Source organism: Neofelis nebulosa, chromosome 5, assembly GCF_028018385.1.
Source record: "Neofelis nebulosa isolate mNeoNeb1 chromosome 5, mNeoNeb1.pri, whole genome shotgun sequence".
In the NCBI taxonomy this organism is placed as follows: Eukaryota; Metazoa; Chordata; class Mammalia; order Carnivora; family Felidae; genus Neofelis; species Neofelis nebulosa.
This window is the reverse complement of record NC_080786.1, coordinates 133,187,827-133,211,381: the sequence shown is the minus strand read 5'-3', so window position 1 is coordinate 133,211,381 and position 23,555 is coordinate 133,187,827. Positions and strand designations below refer to the sequence as shown.

At 38.8% G+C, this 23,555-nt stretch overlaps 1 long non-coding RNA gene across 2 annotated transcripts in view; it reads left to right on the top strand.

The window, feature by feature from the left end:
* The window catches only part of LOC131512713 (uncharacterized), a 118,170-nt gene that overhangs the window by 52,108 nt on the left and 42,507 nt on the right, over positions 1-23,555 (top strand). The window lies entirely within an intron of this gene.

Sequence of the window (23,555 nt, the reverse complement as noted above, 5' to 3'; positions counted from 1 at the left end):
CAGTGCAAGAGGGGTCCCATTTTTCCACATCCTCTCCAGCATCTATAGTCTCCTGATTTGTTCATTTTGGCCACTCTGGCGTGAGGTGGTATCTGAGTGTGGTTTTGATTTGTATTTCCCTGATAAGGAGCTACATTGAGCATCTTTTCATGTGCCTGTTGGCCATCCGGATGTCTTCTTTAGAGAAGTGTCTATTCATGTTTTCTGCCCATTTCTTCACTGGGTTATTTGTTTTTCAGGTGTGGAGTTTGGTGAGCTCTTTATGGATTTTGGATACTAGCCCTTTGTCCGATATGTCATTTGCAAATATCTTTTCCCATTCTGTTGGTTGCCTTTTAGTTTTGTTGGTTGTTTCCTTTGCTGTGCAGAAGCTTTTTATCTTCATAAGGTCCCAGTAATTCATTTTTGCTTTTAATTCCCTTGCCTTTGGGGATGTGTTGAGTAAGAGATTGCTACGGCTGAGGTCAGAGAGGTCTTTTCCTGCTTTCTCCTCTAGGGTTTTGATGGTTTCCTGTCTCACATTCAGGTCCTTTATCCATTTTGAGTTTATTTTTGTGAATGGTGTGAGAAAGTGGTCTAGTTTCAACCTTCTGCATGTTGCTGTCCAGTTCTCCCAGCACCATTTGTTAAAGAGACTGTCTTTTTTCCATTGGATGTTCTTTCCTGCTTTGTCAAAGATGAGTTGGCCATACGTTTGTGGGTCTAGTTCTGGGGTTTCTATTCTATTCCATCGATCTATGTGTCTGTTTTTGTGCCATCTAGTTTGTAACTTTAAATGCTACTCATTAAAAAATTTTTTTAAGTTTATTTATTTATTTTTGAGACCGAGCAAGAGAGCAAGCACAAGTGGGGAAGGGCAGAGAGAGGGAGAGAGAGAATCCTAAGCAGGTTTTGCACTCTCAGCGCAGAACCAAATGTGGGGCTCCATCTCATGAACTGTAAGATCATGTCCTGAGCTGAAATCAAGGGTTGGATGCTTAACTGACTGAGCCACCCAGACACCCCAAACCCTACTCATTTAAAATGAAATCAATAGTTTCTTTCCCTCTCCCTCAGCGAGCAACATCGTTCCTTGTAGTTTTTGGCAGAAAAGAGCTGGCAGGAGGGTGTGTTGGTGTCTTCTGGTGTTTATAGGTAAGAACATTACTAGTTTGGCATCTGTTCCAATGCAGTCACCCTAGGCAATCTACTAAACCAAGAACTCTGCCAGTGTGTGTATGTGTTTAACATTCCAAGAAGGGAGCTACTAAAACAATAAAAGTGCTAGATGAGAAAGAGCTCCTGGGAATATGTGTGTGTGCACTTTCAGACAGAATACTTGAAACCAAGCCAGTACACAGACTGCATGGACAATCGGGCCATTTTTCTTGCTGTTCTTCTGAGTATTTTATAAACCATACCAGTGTTGGCAGGCACTCTTGCATTTAAACCCAAGTTAGATACTTTTTAGATACCTTTTAAGGTATCTGTTGAAAAGACAATAAATGCTGTGGGGAATGCGGAGATTGAAAGGCCGAGCACTTGGGTCAGATAAGCCAGTGCTCCAGCCATCTAATTTAATGCTTTAAATGTTAACACATTTTTTAACCCACAAAGAAATTATGGGGTAGCCTAGAAAGAGAAATCATTCGCATCTTAAATGTAGGATACAGAGAGGAGGAAGGACTCTTACCAGTGCAATATGTTCAGCATCTGTGTTCTTTGGGTACTTTTAGTGCATAGTAGAATTCACAAGATGAAGGGATGTAACTTGCAATAAATGTCTGTTCTCCTATGAATGCAAACTTGTTGTGTACATGATACTGGAATAAGGGTACGTTTGCTCCAATATGTGTCCCTTGGTTTATGGGTTTGAGCTCCAAGTCGGGGTCTGTGCTGATAGCATGGAGCCTGCTTGAGAGTCTCTGTCTCCCTCTCTCTGCTCCTCCCCTGCTCACTCTCTCCCTCTCTCAAAATAAATAAATAAACATTTAAAAAATATATGTGCTGCAGTGCGCCTGGATGGCTCAGTCATTTAAACATCCGACTTCGGCTGAGGTCATGATCTCATGGTTTGTGGGTTCGAGGCCCGCATCAGGCTCTTTGCTGACAGTTCAGAGCCTGGAGCCTGCTTCGGATTCTGTGTCTCCCTTTCTCTTCACCCCTCTCCTGTTTGCTCTCTGTCTCTCTCTCAAAAATAAATAAAAAACATTAAATGTGTGTGTGTGTGTGTGTGTGTGTGTGTGTGTGTGTGTGTGTGTGTGTTGGGACACCTGGGTGGCTCAGTCGGTATCCAATTCTTGATTTCGGCTCAGGTCATGACATTGCAGTTCATGGGTTCAAGCACCATGATGGGCTCCCCATAGTGGGGATCCTGCTTGGGATTCTCTCTCCCTCTCTCTTTGCCTCTCCCCTGCTTGCACACATGCACACACATGCTCTCTCTCAAAAATAAATAAACTTAAAAAAAATAAATGTGTTCCTTTGTATGAGACTGTTTTTGGTAACATGAACCCTAAACTGCTAATGAATCTCACCACTTCTCTAATTTGCTGGTAAATTATTGGGCTAAACATTTATTTTAAAAAACCCACTTGAGCTAATAACCCACTAATAACCTACTTGAGTAGGCCCAGCAGATCAAATAATTTGCCACATCCCCATTTACTAGGTTCAGAGTAGGATTTCTAGAGACGGGCTTATTGGAGAGGCAGAAATGGAGGATGACAAAACCCTTTATTGAGGATTTTTACCTCCAATAAGAAAAATGCTGGTTACTACAGAAGTGTCTGGATATCTTAATTCTTTTCTGCAAGTTTTATATTACTTATCATTTATGTACCCCCATTTCCTCAAGAGGAAGGAAGGGATAGAACTGAGTGATAAACTAGACAATGGGAGTGGTTAATGGGCCAAGTGTATTCCCTTTGTGTTTCTAGCATTTGCCTACTGCTAAGGACATCACAGCAGACGGCATGTAAATAGGGCACAGGATTCATTACTCAGCATCTCCGTGGCAGCTGTTAGGAAACTCCAGAGGATTTCTTTGGAATGTGATGAGCCGGATGCCCTGTCTCCCAGCTGGATTTTACCAGTTTGTCCACATTCTGAAAGCTATCCGAACGATTTTTTAAGATGCTCCCAGACCCTCCCAGTTTTCATAATGACTCTTGTTCTCTACGACAAGCTAAACATATTTCATTAAGATTTGTCAGCGGTTAACTAAGAGAAGGAGTAGCTGGGAATGAGGAAAATCGGTATAACATGAAAGCAGGGGAAAAAACTCATGTATTTTGAATGGATATTATTGGTGGCCTAACTAGCAGGCAAAACGACTCCGGAGTGGAATGAAAAGAATAAAAATAGGAACGCAGTTGGATAGAGCAGAAAAAACATGCACAGTTAACGCAGATCAATGTGAATATGGCTCTCATGCCCACTACGTTTCTAAAATTGAGAACGGTAAACATACTGAATGTCGTTTATTCTAGGAACCTTTTCTCATAAGACAGAATTCCGATTCTCAAGGAGTAAACTGTCTTTAAAGTCTGTCACAGTCATTTTCCCATAGTGTCAGAAGAAGGGTGCATCAAAAGTTGATAGAGTACCGTAATTCCCTATACGGCGGTAGTGAAGTTCGATCCTGCTGACTGTTGCAGTTCCCTTCCAGAGAACTGCGATATTCTCATAAAACAGCTGGCATTGCCTGAAAGGGAGGTATTGTTGGTAGGTAAGCCAACATCCTAGGGGCTGGGACTCTGTCAGCATCTCATATGACAAACATGCTGCTGATCCACTTTTGTTTGTTTTCCCAGACAGAAATGATTGCAACACATTTCAGGGCCAATGCAGAAACTTTGCCTTTGTAACATATTAACTTGCTTGCAACCTTCAGATGTTTAAAATTACTAAACTGGGCAATATCCAACTTAAAAATAAAACATCAAATACTCAGCTAAAAACTCTATTGGCCAAGAAGTTATTTGTATATTACTTTTGAAAAGTGATCACCAGTTTTGTTTTTTTGGGGGGGGGGAGGAGGGTGAGGAGGGAGACCTGGGGTGTTGCTAAAAAAGGAAAAAAATCCATATTTTTGTGTGTGAATTTTCTTTCCCCAGACAGCTCTGATTTAGTGGGACACATAGATTGAATTTCAAAACACTTGGATACTAACTGTGCTACTTTGAGCAAGTCATTTAATCTCTTTGAACTTCAGTTCATTCATCTGTAAAATGAGGATAGTAATGCTTCCACTGACTACTACACAGTAGTACAATGATTAAAATGATTAAATGAGAGGGGCGCCTGGGTGGCTCAGTTGTTTAAGCATCTGACTTTGGTCCAGGTCATGATCTTGTGGTTTGAGTTTGAGCCATATTGGGCTCTGCACTGACAGTGCAAAGCCTGCTTGGGATTCTCTCTCTCTCTCTCTCTCTCTCTCTCTCTCTCTCTCTCACTCTCACTCTCTCTGCCCCTCCTCACTGGCTCTCACTATCTCCCAAAATAAATAAATAAATAAATAAATAAATAAATAAATAAATAAATAAATAAACTTTAAAAAAGTGATCAAATGAGATATTGTACATGAAAGCAGTTATCATCTGCAAGGTGTGATACTAATATGGGGACCCTAGGGGCCGTCCTTGTTGTCTTCACAACAGATGCTGGTCCTGAGGCACTGGAGAAGTAGAGGAGACTATCCCAGTTCTATGTCATTTCTCTAGGACTGAGAGCCTAGAAGAAGAGAAAGGAGGGCTCCTGAGTTGGCAACTCCTATTTCTCCAATCACATTTAGAGAAAAATAACTTCCAGTCTTTTCTACCCAAGAAAATGTTGGAAAAACTCATCAAGTATTTAGGCTTCTCCTTCATTCTGCTTCTTTACCTAGACCTGTTGTCCAATATAGTAGCCACCAGTGACTTGTGATTGATGAACTCATGAAATATGGCTGGTCAAAACTGAGATGTGTAAGTGGAAATTACATGCCAGAGTTTGAAGACAATAGTCTAAAAAGAAAGAAAAAAGTAAAATATCTTCTTTATATTTTTACATTGATTATGTTGTAATGATAATATTTTAGATTATTGGGTTAAATAAAATATATTGTTAAATGTTATCTCTTTTGATATAGAATGTGACTACTATAAAATTTACCGTTACATATATGGCTCATTTTTGTATTCCTATTGGATCACATGGCTCTAGATAATCAGAGGGAAGGAAAGACATATCTATCTCCTAATGGCTTTATTTACATGCCTCTTGCATTTGTCAGTCTCTACCCACCCTAGCACAGGGCTCGTTTTCCTTATCCATCCAGTTCTGGGCAGCCACTTCATTTGAGAAGTACATGAAGAAACCAAAGAAAGATCAGTAGGAAGGCCCTTCCATCACTCTTACAGCACATGGCACAAAGTAGGCAGTTAGTGTTCATTCATTTCTTCATTCATCCATCCATGCACTCGATGAGTGAGAGAGAAATTTGGCAGTCTCATATCTTGAAAAGACAGAACAGAAAGAAATGATTTCTCTCTTTTTTCAGTCTTATGAGTTCTGAAAAGGGAGAAATACTCTGGGCTTTCTACTGTATGTTTTCAAGTCACTTATTAAGATATTATTCTATAAGATGGTTATTTGCAGCATTTCTTATCTTGTTCTGAAGGTCTAGATACTTGAAGTCAGGAAATGTATTTTACATACCTTGCTTTGTACCTAACTGGTGCTCAGTAAATGTTGTAGAATGTTATGGGTAAAGTAAATAGTATAATCAGTGTATTAGTTAATCTTCCTGACCAAAATTAAAATTTCAACTTCAAATGCCACATAATTGACATGATGTTGATGATATATACATTTTAAAAAATATGGGTTGTGGTGTAAGATACTTTGTTTTACCTTTTTATTTGTTAAAAAAATCTTATTTTTTAAATCACCTACAGAAGTACTTTATTTGAGAGTGGATAAATTCTTCCCACATTAAGTCCTAGTTGATTAGGAAACATTCCTTCCTAGAATGCAATCCCCACCCATTTTTGTCATCTCAGCAACAAACTAAAAATTGTCCCAGGAGCAAACTGATAAAACCTGTATGAAATAAGAAAAAACAAAACAAAACAGTACGAGAAGAACAATAATCCCATTAACCTGGAAGATCCAGAATGAAAGCTCAGCAGGGGAATGGAGCAGGTTGGAGGTGGGAACAGCCAAAGAGCACAGCGAACACTTCGCAGGCTCCCCACCCAGCAAAGCCCCAGGCTCTGAACAGCCTCCGCCAGTCTAGAAGGGAGGGCTTGGGGGGAGGGCCCAGCTGGGCTGCGGGGATCAAAGAGAAGCAGGGGAAACAGCCAGAGCAGTGTCTGCTCTTTGAGCAAAGATAATGGAATCCTCTCAGGGTGAAGAGAATGAACACACAGAGAGATTTAAAAACACAACAAACCCAGAGCTGATCTGATTCCTTTATTCCATACCTCAAACTCATCAGGCTTGTCCTCAATTCAAAATCACTCTATATTGAATTACAGGGTTAGAAAAAAATAAAAGGGCATCCTGTTGAGTGTTTTTCCAACCGTGGGTTGCAACTCTTTAGTGTGGGAAATCAATTCAGCGGGTAGAAATTTGCATTTTAAAAATGAAATAAAATAGGAAGTAGAGGACTTGCAAATACTAACAATAAATACTGTTTTATGAAAATTTTGGTGTGTTTGTACAGGTAAAATGTATTTTTTTTTTAAAGTTTATTTATTTTGAGAGAGAGAGAACCTGTGCAGGGCAGAGGCAGAGAGAGAATCCCAAGCAGGTTCCGTGCTTGGGGCTCCAAAGCAGGGCTTGAACTCATGAATCGTGAGATCATGACCTGAGCAGAAACCAATAGTCGAATGCTTAACTGAATGAGCCACCCAGGCACCCCTAAAATGTATTATGGGTCTAAAACAAACTGTGAGACTCAATGAAAACTGATGTAGTCTGTTCCCCTGTCTTATTATTGAGGTGTACTAAAATCAATTCTAGAAAATTAGGTCTTCAGGAATAGGGATTTCATAACTCTAAGATTAATCCTCATTTGAGGTTTTCTTCCTGCATTCTAAAAATGTAGAAAATGTCATAGACTCAGGGCAGCCCTTCAACAAAACAGTCAGTTCTACAGGGAAGAGATTCAGGATCAGGCATTTCATTCTGATGAAGCTAATGATGTTTGTCAGAAACTGTGGGCAACCTTCCTTTAAAGCCCCTAATTAAGGAGAGGGAATGAAAAAAAAAAAATGGTAATAGCATGTCTGAAATGTGAAGCTGCCTCTTGGCCCCTATTCATTAGAGAGCCCACAGACTGTGGGCTGTATTTAAAGGAAGGTCTCCGATGGTTTGAGGGAAAAATGAAACAATCCCTCAAATGCTTCTCCTTTACAACTCTTTTCTCAGCTTACTTATCTCGCCTCGACTTATTTCTCAAAATTTCAGTCAAATATAGTTTACAATTTGCTTTATGATTTAAAAAGCAGACAAGAGTGAATAGATAAAGGACCAGACAGAGAAGAGAGCAGAAACTGTGTAAAAGATTCTGGCAAAATGTGAAGACATTCCCTGATCCATTTGAGATAACCACCAGTGAGTAACCTAGAGAAGTGATCGATTTCCATTTCTAACTCTCCAGGAACTAAGCATCAAATTCAAGGCCGACTAGATGAAGGAAGGACCATTTAACAACAGACTTCAGTATTTTCTGCAAAGCATGAAAGACAAGAAGGGAATTGTGGAGGAAAAAAAATCTCTGAGAGAAGTCTGAGTAAAGTTGTGCAACAATAAGAAGGCAGATCTCTTCCCACCCACACACAAAGGAAAGGTTTTACAATGGTGTGGCTGCTAAAAAGACCATTTAAAGATGGGCAAACTTCTTTATCTCCCCAAGAAATCAAAGTAAACCATCTGAAACCCAAGCTGTAGGAAATCCCGCTGCTCAGATAAAGGACCCAATGTGACACTGAAAGAGAACTATCACTTTCAGGGAGCAGGAGACTGCCTGGCTTAACCTTGAGCGAAACCTTTCCTTGGCGTCCAGTTCAGGGACACAGACATTCTCTCAACTGTATCAGAGACATGGATTTTAGCTGTAATTATGGTCTGCTAAACTGGTGTAGCCTTTAGTTAAACAGAATCAGCACATTATCATTAGGGTGGCAACCTAGCTTCTCTCTTGCACAGGGCATTGGTCAGAGTGAAGACCATTGTTGCCAGCTTTGATTTTATCTAATCTTTGAGGAGCCCAAAATGAAGTTTCTTTTAGTTTCTCCAAATGAAGAAATATATGCCACTATTCCATCTTACATAGTTTCTGAAAAAACACAAAAAGGCAATATTTACACATGTCATAAGTGGGCACTGAATTGCCATGGGTGAGTTTGTACCAGGCCATCCTCTCTCTCCCCCCCGCCCTGAGAAACTGGCACAGAACAGGTCTCATTCTCTACTTTCCTGTCCTTTTTTCCCAGGCCCTTCTCTCCTCTCAGCCTAGTCTGAAGCCTTTGGGACATGCTGTCATGTCTTAGGTGCAGATGAGTATTTCAGGTTAAATGGTTACTTTCTCTTAATTCTTAACCCGAAAAATGAATCTCTGATGGTGGGAATTTAAAGTTAGCTAAAGACCAATATTAGAGACAATTTTGAGTGGAGAATTAAGCCAATATTTGCTTCACATCATATCATAACAGCAATGCTTGCTTCATTTATGAGCCTCTTAATATGAACTTGTCTTCTTCCTTCCTTTAAAAAAAAAAAAAACTGGCTTGGTTGAGTGTCCCACTCTTAATTTCTGCTTGGGTCTTGATCCCATGGTCGTGGGATTGAGACTTGCATTGGGCTCTGAGCTAAGCATGGAGATTCTCTCCCTCTCTTTTTTTTTTTTTTAATGTTTTTACTTTTGAGAGAGAGGGGGCAGGGGAGGGGCATAGAGAGAGAGGGAGAGACAGAATCTGAAGCAGGCTCCAGGCTCCGAGCTGTCAGCACAGAGCTGATGCAGGGGCTTGAACTCACAGAGTGTGAGATCATGACCTGAGCTGAAGTCGGACACTTAACCGACTGAGCCACCCAGGTGCCCCGAATGGGGCTTCTCTTAAGCTTAAGCTTAAGATTCTCTCTCTCCTTCCAGCTCGCATGTTCTCTCTCTAAAATAAAACAAACAAACAAAAACAAAATCAAACTTATTTTTTAGAGCAGTTTTGGGTATACCACAAAATCAAGAGGAAGGTTCAGAGATTTACCATATACCCCCTACCCCCATGCATGCCTAGCCTCCCCCATTATCAACATCACTCACTAGAATGGTTTTTTGTGTGTTTGTTTTACCAAGGATAAATCTGCGCCGACACATCATAATCACCCAAAACCAAAGTTTACCTTAGGGTTCACTCTTGGTGTTGTATATTTTAGAGGTTTGGACAAATGTATAATGACATACATCCGTCATTATAATTTCACAAACTATCTTCACTGCTCTAAAAATCTTCTGTTCCACCTCTTCTCTCCTTCCCCCACCCCAGGCAACGACTGATCTTTTTGTTGCCTCCATTTCTGCCTTTTCCTGAGTGCCATATAGTTGGAATCATACAGTATGTTGCCTTTTCAGATTGACTTCTTTCACTTAGCAATATATATTAAAGTTTCCTCCATTTCTTTCCATGACTTGATAGCTCATTTCCTTTTCGCTCTGAATAATATGCCATTGTCTGGATGTTTATCCATTCACCTGTGGAGGATATCTTGGTTGATTCTAAGTTTTGGCAGTTATGAATAAAACTGCTGTAAACATTTATGTGTAGATTTTGTGTGGACATAAGTTTTCAAGTCCTTGGAATAAATACCAAAGACTGGATCGTTTGGTAAGAGTATATTTAGTTTTATAAAAAAACTACCAGTTTTCCAAAGTAGCTGCACCGTTTTGCGTTCCCACCAGCAACAAATGAGAGTCCCTGTTCTTGGCAGCATTTGATGCGGTCAATGTTCTGAGTTTGGGCCCTTCTGATAGGTGCATTTTTTAAAAATTTTTTTTAATATTTATTTATTTTGGGGAGACAAAGAGACACAGTGCAAGCAGAGGAGGGGCAGAGAGAGAGACACACACAGAATCTGAAGCAGGCTCCAGGCTCTGAGCTGTCAGCACAGAGCCTGACACGGGGCTCGAAACCACCGAGTGTGGGATCATGACCTGGGCCAAAGTCGAATGCTTAACCAACTGAGCCACCCAGGTGCCCCAAATAGGTCATATTTTAATTTTCAGTTCCCTGATGACATATGATGTAGAGCATCTTTTCCTATGCTTATTTGCCATCTGTACATTTTCTTTGGTGAAGTATTTGTTAAGGTGTTTAGCCGATTTTTAATCGGATTGTTTGTTTTCTTATTGTTGAGTTTTAAGAGTTCTTTGTTTATTTTGGAGAATGGTCCTTTGTCAGATACAGGCATACTTGGAGATATTGTGGATTTTGTTTGAGACCACCGCAATAAAGTAAATACCTCAATAAAGCAAGTTAAATGATTTTTTTTGGTTTCCCAGTGCATTAAAATTTATGTTTACACTATATTGTAGTCTACTAAGTGTGCAATAGCATTATGTCTAAAAAATGTGCATACATTAATTAAAAAGTACTTTATTGCTAAAAAACACTAATTATCAGCAGAGCTTTCAGTGAGTCGTAATCTTTTTGCTGGTGCAGGGTCTTGCCATGATGTTGATGGCTGATGACCGATCAGGATGGTGGGTCCTGAAGGTTGGGATGACTGTGGAAATTTATTTAAATGAGATAAAAGTGAAGCTTGCTACATCCATTGACTCCCTTTCATAAGTGATTTCTCTGTATAAGTGATGCTGTTTGATAGCATTTTACCCACAGTAGAATTTCTTTTAAAATACTGGAGTCAACTCTCTCAAATCCTGCTGCTGCTTTATCAACTACATTTATGCTAAGTCCATCGTTGTCATTTCAACAATCTTTACAGCATCTTTACCGGGAGTTGATTCTATCTCAAGAAGCCACTTGCTCATCCATAAGAAGCAACTCTTCATCCATTAAAGTTTTATCATGAGATGGTATCCATTCAGTCACATTTTCAAGCTCCACTTCTAACCCTAGTTCTCTTGCTATTTTCACCACATCTGTAGTTACTTCCTCCACTGAAGTCATAATCCCCTCAAAGTCATCCATGAGGGTTGGAATCAACTTCTAAATTCCTGTTAATGGTGATATTTTTATCTCTTCCCATGAAACACAAATGTTCTTTTTTTTTTAATTTTTAAAAAATGTTTATTTATTTTTGAGAGAGAGAAAGAGAGAGAATGTGAGTGGAGGATGGGCAGAAAGAGAGAGGGAGACACAGAATCCAAGGCAGGTTCCAGGCTCTGAGCTATCAGCACAGAGCCTGACGTGGGGGTTCAACTCACGGATCGTGAGATCATGACTTGAGCAAAAGACAGATGCTTAACCGACTGAGCCACTCAGCCACCCCAAAACACTAATGTTCTTTAAAAAAAATTTTTTTTTAATTTTTTTTTAGAGTTTACTTATTTTTGAGAGACAGAGACAGAGACAGAGTGTGAGCAGGGGAGGGGCAGAGAGGGAGACATAGAATCCAAAACAGGCTTCAGGCTCCAAGTTGTCAGCACGGACCCCAATGTGGGGCCTGAACTCACGTGCCCCGAGATCATGACCTGAGCCCAAGTCTGGTGCCCAACTGAGTGAGCCACCCAGGCGCTCCCAAAACACTAATGTTTTTAATGGCATCTAAGGTGGTGGAGCCTTTCCAGAAAGTTTTCAATTTACTTTGCCCAGATCCATCAGAATAAATCACTATGGCGGCTATGAAATTTATTTCTTTAATTATAAGATTTGAAAGTCAAAATTGCTCCTCAATTTATGGGCTGCAGAATGGATATTGTGATAGCAGGCATAAAACAACATTCATTTCATTGTACATCTCTGTGTCAGAGCTTTTCGGTAACCAGATGCATTGTCAATGAGCAGTAATATTTTGAAAGGAATCATTTCTTCTTCTTCTTCTTCTTTTTTTAAAGTTTATTTATTTATTTTGAGAAAGAGAGCAGTAGGGGAGGAGCAGAGAGAGAGGGAGAGAGAGAATCCCAAGCAGGTTCCTGGCTGTCAGCACAGAGCCTGATACGGAGCTCGAACTCACAAACTGTGAGATCAAGACGTGAGCTGAAACCTAGTCTGACGCTTAACTGACTGAGCCACCCAGGTGCCCCAAGAATCATTTTTTCTGAGTAGCAGTTTTCAACAGGGAGCTTAAAAAATCGACAGATATGCTGTCATTCAGGCTTTATTGTTCCATTCGTAGAGCACAGGCAGAGTAGATTTAGCATAATTCTTATGGCACAAGGATTTTGGGAATGGTAAATGATCATTGGCTTCAACTTGAAGTCACTAGCTGCATTAGCCCCTGATAAGAGTCATCCTGTCCTTTGAGGCTTTGAGACCAGGGGCTGAGTTCTCTCTAGCTATGAAAGTTCTAGATGACATCTTCTTCCAATAGAAGATTGTTTTGTCTACGCTGATAATTGTTTAGTGTGGTCATCTTCATTAATTACCTTAGCTAGATCTCCTGGACAACTTGCTGAAGCTTCTACGTCAGCGCTTGCTGTTTCCCTTGCACTTTTCTGCTACAAAGATGACTTTTTTCCTTAAACTTCACGAACCAACCTCTGCTAGCTTCCAGCTGTTACGCTGCAGCATCCTCACGTCATTCACCCTTCACAGAATTGAAGAGAGGTAGAGCCTTGCTCTGGATTCAACTTTGGCTTAAGGAAATGTTGTGGCTGGACCAATCTATGCAGAACACTCAAACTTTCTCCATATCAGCAGTAACTGTTTCGCTTTCTTATCATTTGTATGTTCCCTGGGGTAGCACTTTTAGCTTCCTTCAAGAACTTTTCTTTGCACTCAACTTGGCTCACTGGCACAAGAGGCCTAGCTTTCAGCTTATCTCAACTTTCGATGTGCCTTCCTCACCAAGTGTAATCATTTCTAGCTTTTGATTTAAAATGAGAAATGTGTGACTCTTGCTTTCATTTGAACTTTTAGAGGCCACTGTAGGTTATTAATTGACCCAATTTTATTATTGTTGTGTCTCAGGGAATAGGGAGGCCTGAGGAGAGGGAGAGAGGTAGGGGAACAGCTGGTCAGGGGAGCACTCAGAACACACACATTTATTAATTAAGTTCACCATCTTATATAGGGGCAGTTTGTCACACCCCAAAACAGTTACAATAGCAACATCAAAGATCACTGATCACAGATCACCATAACAAATATAATAATAATAAATAAGCTTGAAATATTGTGAGAATTACCAAAATGGGCTGCAGAAACATGAAGTGAGCCAATGCTGTTGGAAAAATGGCACCAATAGACTTGCTCAGTGCAAGGTTTATAAAAAATGCATTATTTGTGAAGTACAATAAAGCAAAGCACAGTAAAATGAGATATGCCTATATGTCTTTTGCAAATGTTTTCTCCCAGTCCTGACTTGTCCTTTAATTCCCTTGACATTGGCTTTTGCAGAGAAGCAGAAGTTTTTAATTTTAATGAAGTCCAGCTAATCAGTTACTTCTTTTATGGATTGTGTCTTTGGTGTTATATCTAAAGTTATCACCATACTCCAGGTCACTTAGGTTTCCTCCTATGTTATATTCCAGAAGTTTTATAGTTTTATATTTTACATTTAGGTCTATTATCTATTTTGAGTTAATTTTGTGGAGGGTGTAAGGTCTGCATCCAGATTTATTTATTTTTTGCATGCGACTGTCTAGTTGTTCCAGCGCAATTTGTGAGAAGACTATCTTTTTGCTCCATTGTATTTTCCTTTGCTCATTTGTTAAGGATCAGTTAACTATATTTATGGGGTTCTACTGCTGGGTTCTGTATTCTGTTTAATTGATCTATTTGTGTATTCTTTCACCAATAACAAACTGTCATGATTCCTATAGCTTTATTATAAATCTTGGAATTCAGGTAGTGTCAGTCCTCCAACTTTATTCTCCTTAAATATTGTATTGGTTATTCTTGTCTTTTGCCTCTACACATAAACTTTAGCATCAGTTTGTCGATATGTATACAATAACTTGTTGGGATTTTTACTTAGATTGCATTCAATCTACAGATGAAGTTGGGAAGAACAGATAACAATATTGAGTCTTCCTATTCATGAACATGGAATATCTCTCCATTTATTTAGTTCTTTGATTTTGTCCATCTGAGTTTTATAGTTTTCCTCATATAGATCTTATACATATTTTGTTAGATTTATTCTTAAGTGTTTCAATTTTGAGCATGCTAATGTAAATGGTATTATGTTTTTAATTTCAAATTCTGTTTGTATACTATTGGGTTTTGTATATTAACCTTGTATACTGCATCTTCCTTTCCTCCTCATCAAATATTTCTTTTTTATTAGAAAAATTTTTTTAATGTTTTATTTATTCTTGAGAGAGAGAGAGAGAGACAGAGCATGAGCGGGGGAGGAGCAGAGCAAGAGAGGGACACAGAATCTGAAGCAGGCTCCAGACTCTGAGCGGTCAGCACAGAGCCCGATGCGGGGCTCGAACTCACAGACCATGAGATCATGACCTGAGCTGAAGTCGGATGCTCAACCTACTGAGCCACCCAGGCACCCCATCTTCTTCATCAAATATTTCTGAATGTCTACCATGTGGTAGGCAGTCTCTAGCAGCACAATCCCTCCTCCAGAAATTCAGAGTTTAGTGAGCAACATAGATAAATATAAAAATTGAAAACATATGTTATTTTAAGGGATGTATGAAAGAGGTCCTTTCAATGGGACCTTGGTTGGCCAGAAAAGACTTTTTAGAGAGGTATGAAGTGAGTCTTAAAGGATGAGCCTTACATCAAGTGAAGGAGCAAGGGCATTGTAGACAGAAGGTGCTAGAAAGAGAAATGGATGAGAAACAAGATGTTTTTTTCCAGGATCTATGTGTGACTGAGTAGCAAGAGATCGGGCTGAAGAGAAAAGTGGGGTCATACTATTGCATCCCTGTTAGGGACCTTGTTTTTTATTCTAAAGGCCAGAGATTTAAGTTATTTTAACAGCAGAACTTGTTTTTAGTTAAATCTTGTGTGGTACACCAATATAAAAATTAGATTAAAAAGACATTTAACTAGATGCATTTATTTTACAGATTAAAAAAATGAAGATACGGACATTTGTTTGAATACAAAATTGATGGAGATTACAGATGATGGTTATGTCTTATATCAGCCTCAGCTTTGCAATTCTTTTATCTTTGCAAGATAATTTTGATTCACAGATGTAAATAGTTGCAAATGGTGACGGTTTTAAAATGTTATCTGGGAATCTCAGGATAGTGTTGTATACAAAGAAATGGAAGAGAAGGATTGGTTCTTAGATCTACAAAAAGCTGTAATTCTAGTTTGGGTGAGTCTGAGGATGATGACACCAGAAACTAAAGCTGAATCAACCAGAGGGTAATTTCCAGGAAAAAAAAAAAAAAAAATGAGTTCACTTGTTGACATTTTGTGTTTAGGAATTTCACATCAGAACACAGGAAACTTCTTAGAAACATGGAAATAATTGGTTCATTGAAACTGAACATGAACAATATATTATTTTAGAATTATGTGACCTCATTTTTCTCTGACCTCCTCTGGCCTGCTTTTGATACAGTTGTAATGGTTCATTTAAGAAATTCTTCACTTTTTTTGGAAGAGCACTGGGTGTTGTATGTAAGCCAATTTGACAATAAATTATATTAAAGGAGAAAAAGAAAGAAACTCTTCACTTCTGGAAATTCATGTGGCTGCTCAGCCTGTGGTTCAGAATTCTGCTGCTTCATCATTCTGAAATCTTGACGTGGCTACAGATGCATTCAGACCAATGTCGTTTTATATTGGCAAAGTTGGAATAGTTCACAGAGATCCTTGTGTCCTTTCTGATTGCAACACACATCTCAGCTAGGTCATGCTGCCACTCTTCTCCCTCCGTCAGGCTGAATTAGGATGTGTGTATTTAGCGAACGGCTTGTTGTAGAGCAAAATGTTCTTAATATTTCTTGGTGCTGTGACCATCACCATTCATTTTTTCATTTACTTGGCTATTGTTCCCATGGAAATAGATGCTAGGTTCTTCCTCGATTTTAAAGGCAAATTATTGTGTTAATTTACTAGAGCTGCCCTAACAAAGTACCACAAACGGGGTAGCTAAAAAAGCTGGAATTAGGGGCGCCTGGGTGGCTCAGTGGGTTGAGCGTCCGACTTCGGCTCACGGCACGATCTCGCGGTCCGAGAGTTTGGGCCCCGCTTCGGCTCTGGGCTGATGGCTCAGAGCCTGGAGCCTGCTTCCGATTTTGTGTCTCCCTCTCTCTCTGCCCCTCCCCCGTTCATGCTCTGTCTCTCTCTGTCTCAAAAATAAATAAACGTTAAAAAAAATTTAAAATAAAAAAAAAGCTGGAGTTAAAATTTTTTAAAATGTTTATTTTTAAAGGAAGGACAGTGTGAGCAGGGGAGGGACAGAGAGAGAGAGGCAGACACAGAATCCAAAGTAGCCTCTAGGCTTTGAGCTGTCAGCACAGAGCTCAACGTGGGGCTTGAACTCACGAGCTGCGAGATCATGACCTGAGCCCAAGTCAGATGCTCAAGTTGAAGTCAACTGAGCCACCCAGGCACCCCTAAAAAAGTGGAAATTTCTTTTTTATTTTTTTCCTTTTTCTTTCTTTCTTTTCTCTTTTTTAGAGAAAGAGAGAGTGTGTGAGATAGGGAGAGGGAGAGAGGTAACTTTTTAAAAATACGTTATTTATTTATTTGAGAGAGAGAGAGAGAGAGAGAGAGAGAGAGAGAGAGAGAGAGAGAGAGAGAGAGAGAACTTAAGCATGATCCACGCATAGCACGAAGCCTGACTTGGGTCTCAATCCCATGACCCTGGGATCATGACCTGAACTGAAGTCAAGAGTCAGATGTGCAACCAACCAAGCCACCCAGGCACCCCTAAAATAGATCTTTAATGTCTTGTTTACTTTATTGAGGGTAGTTGTAATAGCTCTTTAAACTCTTTGATAATTCCCACATCTGGGTCATTTTAGCATTGAGGCTATTGATTATTTTTCCTTTTAGAATTTCCTTGGTCATATTTTCCTGGTTTTTTATATGCCAAGTAATTTTGAAGTATATGTGGACATGGTGGTGGTTATATTATAAAGACTTTAGGCTCAGTTATGTTCATTTAAAGAGTGATGTTTTTGGTTTATAGAAAGTTATTTTGATTAGACTTAAACTGCAAATTCTGACTCACCTGTGGAGATTGGAAGTTAAAATCTTGGCTATACATATATACATATTTATTTAGAGAGACAGAGAGAGAGAGAGAGAGAGAGTGCAGTGAGGGAGGGGCAGAGAGAGGTAGAGAGAGAGAATCCCAAGCAGGCTCTGCACTGTCAGGGCAGAGCCAGTCTGCGGGCTCGATCTCAAGAACAGTGAGATCATGACCTGAGCTGAAATCAAGAGTCAGACACTTAACAGACTGAGCCATCCAGGTGCCATAGCAATAAAAAATTTATTATTATTATTATTATTATTATTATTATTATTATTTAATTTTTAGCTTGAGCTATAAGCTTTCTGGAGTCTGTACCATGTATATGTGGTTTTGAAGTCAGTCATATATTTGAATAAGGATATTAATAGAATCAGGTGGCCACTCCCCTGGCTCTCTCCCTTTTGTGATGTCCCTCTTACTGTCTGTGGGCTCTAGTCACCCTGGGCTTCATGCCAGGATCCTTGGGCCAGAAATACCATCTGTGAGGAGATAATTTGAAATGATGTAAATAATCTCTTTCTCTTCACATTCTAATCAAATTCTTATCCATTGATGACCTCCTAGTCTATGTTGATGATTCTTGAATGAATCAATTATTGTCATGATTGCAAAATAGTGATTTTCTATCATTATTGTTTCTTCTATTTAATAGTTGTCATTCAGGTTAAGGAAGGACTTCCCCTTCAGCCCCATTTATTTATTTGTATGTTTATTATCAAGAAACATTCATGGATTCAACTACATATTGAATGATTGTTCATTAAACTATCTTGTTCTGTAATTTTGGCATCTTCACTGAATTTATTTAATTTTGTAGTCTCTCTTAAATGATTTTTAAGGGGTACCTGGGTGGCTCAGTCAGTTAAATGTCTGTCTTGATTTCGGCTCAGGTCCTGATCTCATGGTTTATGGGACCGAGTCCTGAGTCAGACTCTGCCCTGTAGCTTGGAGTTGGCTTGGGATTTTCTCTCTCTATCCCTCTTTCTCTGCCCCACCCCTGCTCATGCACTAGTGCTCTCTCTCCTTCTGAAAGCAAATAAACATTAAAAAAAATAATTTTTAACAGGTGAAAGAATTAATCATGTAACCTAAGTTTCCTAAAATTATAAACGAATACAAATCAATAATGTTTAAGTTAAAAAAATTTTTCTTAAAAAATTTTTTTCTTAATGTTTTTGAGAGAGAGAGAGAGAGAGAGAGTAGGGGAGGGGCAGAGAGAGAGGGAGACACAGAATCTGAAGCAGGCTCCAGGCTCTGAGCTGTCAGCGCAGAGCTGATGCGGGGAAGGAACTCATGAACTGTGAGATCATGATCAGAGCTGAAGTCGGACACTTAGCCAACTGAGCCACTAAGGTTCCCCCCAATTTTTTTCCTTAAAATAAATTCTCTGCCTTTATTAATTAATGATTGTCAGCCCCCACAAAATAAAAAATAATTCTCATGACTTTTCCACTGAGTCATGATGTTACTTAGCAAATTTTACCTGTTAACAGTTGTGCTTTTGAATTAAGAATTTTCTGAGAGTTGATAATTTTAATATTGAACAGTAAGGGTGACATATGGGTTGTGTTTTTATTGTAGGGTGGTTTTTTTTTTTTTGGAATTTAAAAACTCACAAAATGGTCTTTAGCAATTGTAATTATGAACTACTTTCAAAGCAGCATTTACTAAATATTGATCACATCATAGTTCTATACTTACATGATTTATAAACCACAAACTGTGTAGTATCTAAGATATTCTAAAAGGATCACAATTAATTCTGTAGTTATACACACACATCTTTGGGTGTGATTTATAGAAAGGAGCCATTTCTCTTGCATAGCTAATAAATCATATATAAAAGCAATCCTAGAAAATGTTTTCGGGGCGCCTGGGTGGCTCAGTTAAGCATCCAACTTCGACTCAGGTCATAATCTCACAGCTCATGAGTTCAAGCCCTGCATTGGGCTCTGTGCTGATAGCTCAGAGCCTGGAGCCTGCTCCTTCTCATGCTTTCTCTCTCTGTCTCTCAAAAATAAATAAAAAATAATTTTAAAAATTTAAAAAAATGTTTTAAAGAAACTCATTATTAGGACAAATATATAGCTTCCATGGCAAGACAATTTATTGAGATATTAATTTATGATTTGTCCTCGTTGCTGCAGGTATTTTATCCTGCAACCATCTACGATGAAAACCTGATCAGTGTTTCCATTGCTGGGTCAATAGTCAAAGTTTTCTGCTCTCCAGAAGGCAGCTCCCTTCAAGATTTGTGTGTTGAAAGTTGAGTTTGGGGCTTGATTGTGCCAGTGGTGGAGTTATTTCCAAGGTCAGGAGAGGTGGAGATGAGCTGGAGCTGATCTAGGGAGGTATTTGGAAATTTGGCTGATTTTGATTTTGTGATTCTGTGAGCTCCCATTTGGTGCTCCTGGGTGGTGGTAAGACTGCTGATGGGAGTGGTGGGCTGGTGCTTCAGGGAGGCTGGACCCAAGGGATTGGGTGGACTTGGACAATAGCCACATCAGCTGTGACTACAGAAATCTAAAGATAAGAAAAATGTTTTCTGAATGTTCTGGACTGTACAAGATGCTTGGGATTTTCACAGAATCTAAAGGATATTGGAGACTTTTTTTTTTTTTTAATTTACATTCAAATTAGCATATAGTGAAACAATGATTTCAGGAGTCGATTCCTTAAGATATTAAAGGCTTTTGCACACAAGATAAGGGATTAGATTTTACTAGATTAGGGAAAAAAATAGTTTTGCTGCAATCTTATACCTGAGGGCTTTGTGGTAAAATTATTAATTGTTATACATTCATAATGACTGTATGGAAGTTATAACAGACATTTATTTGCACCTGTTATCTAAGACCAATCTTTCAAGTTCTGAGGCCCGTGACATGGTGATATAAAAAGGAGCTTGGTATGTCATTGATGTGGTAAGAAGAATTGCTCTGTTTGCTTGCAGCTTCAAGTCTACTGATTAACTGAGATTGCTGTAATCTTGTAATCACAAGTTACCTTGGTTAATTGAGTTAGTAAATTCTTCCCTAGTGGGCAGGAAAGTTCAGTTAACTGGGAAGCTTTAGCCTTGGGAAGCCTTGAAATGAATTATTGAAATAGTTACGGGATTTGAAGCCAAGTATTAATATTTTGTATTAAAAAGGAAACTAACATTTGTTATGTTTTTAATTGTGTATTGTAACTTTTAAGAGAACTTGGGAATCACACTATTAATAAGCTTATTAGGTGAACAAGAATACCAATTAATAAGAAGGTTTTCTGTATTAGGTCAGACTATTGAAATATTTAAAAAGCATAGAGAATATACATATATATATGTATATACACACACACATATATATAAATTAGAATATACATCTTAAATATTTAAAAAGCATAGATAATAAATATATATATGTTAGAATATATCTATATAAATATTATATATATATTCTAATTTTTTTTAAGTTTTATTTGTTTAAGTAATCTCTATACCCAACATGGAGCTCGAACTCATGATCTGGAGATCAAGAGTCTCATGCTCCTCTGACTGAACCAGTCAGGTGCCCCCAAAATATATTAATTAATGCAGTTTAATATGTTTGAATCTATTTATTTATTCAAGAGTATATGTGGGATTGAATATAATTCAAAGAACTCTTAAAAGTTTCTGTTAAAACTTAACTGCACTTATAAATGAGAAAATAATATTTGCAAGTTGAACTTAAAAGCCCAATAAAGAAATGGGCCTTTTACATTTGTGACTTTAATGGATTGAACTAATTTCAGTAAAAAACCATTTAGATCATTTTTTCTATGTACAAAAGTCACTCTTGAGGATACCAAAAGCCTGAAATCAACACAGAGGAAGAGTTCTGGAAAGCCAGTTGCTAGGTGAATATATTCATTTTGTGGAAGAGAAAGCTGGGCTTAATGACTGTGTAAAGTTCTTCTGTCATTATCTGTACTCTGCTTTGAATTCATCCATAAACATGATACTATCTTTGGAAATGTCAATAAGCAAGATAATTAAAATAGACTAAGTAATATTCTCTCCAAACTTGGAAGTTTCCTGAATCACAATCATATTTTCTCTGTCAGAATAAAGTTTCAATCTCTGTCATATATATTATATTATTTTATATTAATATCATATATATTATATAATATATAATGTATTATATATTATATGTTGTGTGTGTGTGTGTATATATATATATATATATAGACAGAGAGAGGTATTTTAATGTTCACTAGCAGCAATAATGTACAATCATGCAAGGTAACAGGCACATGAGTGTCTTTTCTAGAAGATTGGGAGTCTCCTTAAATCTGTCCTTGCCCCTTGAGGCTTTCAGTGTTTGCTAGTATTTCCTCTGTCCGTTATCTCCTGGTCTCTCCAAGCTGTGTCATTTGCTTATGGAAATTCTAGGCATCCACTTGAGCCCTATCATATGAGTGACAGGCTATGGCCTTTGAGAGAGGACAGTGCTGGCTTCTCACGAACAATGCAGGACTTTGAAGAATAAAGTATTTATTTTTAAAGGTTTATTTATTTATTTTGAGAGAGAGGCAGAGAGAGAGCGAGAGAGAGAGAGGGAGAGAGAGGGAGAGAAAGTGGGGGAGGGGCGGAGATAGGGAGAAAGAGAGAATCCCAAGCAGACTCAGTACTGTCAGCACGGAGCTCAATGCGGGGCTTGAACTCACAAAGTGTGAGATCATGACCTGAGCCAAAACCAAGAGTCGGTGCTTAACTGACTGAGCCACCCAGGCATACCTAAAGCATTTATTTTTTTAAATCAATAGACATTGTGCTAGTTTAGAGTTTCCTAAACTGTTTTGATTCCTGATATCACCATTAGTATCCTAATAATTTTTCTACAACAGACCTGGGCTAAAAGAAATACTTAATTGTTGCATTTATTAAGTTATTATATTTGAACACTTTATTAAATGTGTAGCTATTGGCAAAGCAAGTACACATCTGTAAAAGAAAAAGTAATACCTAGTTTCAATTTTGAACTAAAACAATTATCAGTGTGTGGGCCTTTTGGGCACTGCTAACCCTCACCAGTCTTGGAATCAGTCTGGACACTGCCATTCTTATTTCCTGCTCCACATTGATTTTCATGCAGATTTGCTTTTTATGACAGCAACCGCTGAAAGCCCAGCTTTGCCAAAAGAGAAACGTCACTAAAGGGAATGTAGCATGGTCTCATGACACTGTGAATCACCCTGAGATAGTAGTGGTTGCCAACAGGAGCTTCTGTGCCATCCTTGAAATTTTTATTTAGAATTCTTTGAGTTCTCTGTGGCACCTGTGGTACCTTAAGCTACTGTTTAGGAACTGCAGCGCTAGGTGAAGGAAAACGAAAAGGATATATTCCATGTTAGGAACGCAACTATAGTAGAGCATATAGATATGTGGTCAATTTATTCCATAAGACAGAGTACTGCAATGAAAATACAGCGTTGTTTTTGTTGTTGTTGTTTTTGTTCGTTTGTTTTTTGTCTGCTTAGTATCTGAATTCCCTTCCTACATTAACAAAAAAAAAATCTATACTATCTGGTTCTTAGGTGGGAGAGGTCATCTTCCACTACAGAATCTGAATAGACCTAAAGCCTCATTTTCAACCACCCTGAGTGAGGGCCTTGGTTCTTAGGCTCCACAATCAGACCTGTGTGTTTCGGATTTTCAGTCAGAAGTAATTGACACAAACAAAGGGTTGGGGATGTCAGGGAAATCTTTCTTTCTGGCTGTGTTGTTAGTGTGCACACTGGCAACCAAGGCAGTGGTGGGGCCAGTGTTAGCGCTGCAGTGTGGACATCCTTGGCAGTGGCCCTGATAGGTGGCTGTGTCCTCGCTGGACTGGATCTGTGGCATGATTCCGGCTATGGTTTTGGTGGTGTAGGCTCCCTTTTTATTTGCTCATTCTGAACATAGTTCTCTAGTCTTCCTGAGGGTATGGACAACCAAATATCCTTTCAATGACTTTCTTTCTTTGTTTAAATCACCCCAACTACTGCCAATAAAAAGACGTGTGACCGAAGATTTCCATTATCAGAGGAGAGGCAAGATCATAGAGAACGTATTACACTGAGTTCACCCGATGGAACAAAAATCTGAGAAAGTACTGAGACATGCCCCTGAAAGCTCTGGGTACTACCTAATAACCATTGGAGAGTCAGCCCTCAAAGGCTAAAAAAGCTGTAAACAAGGAGGGACGGATAACTTGGACAGA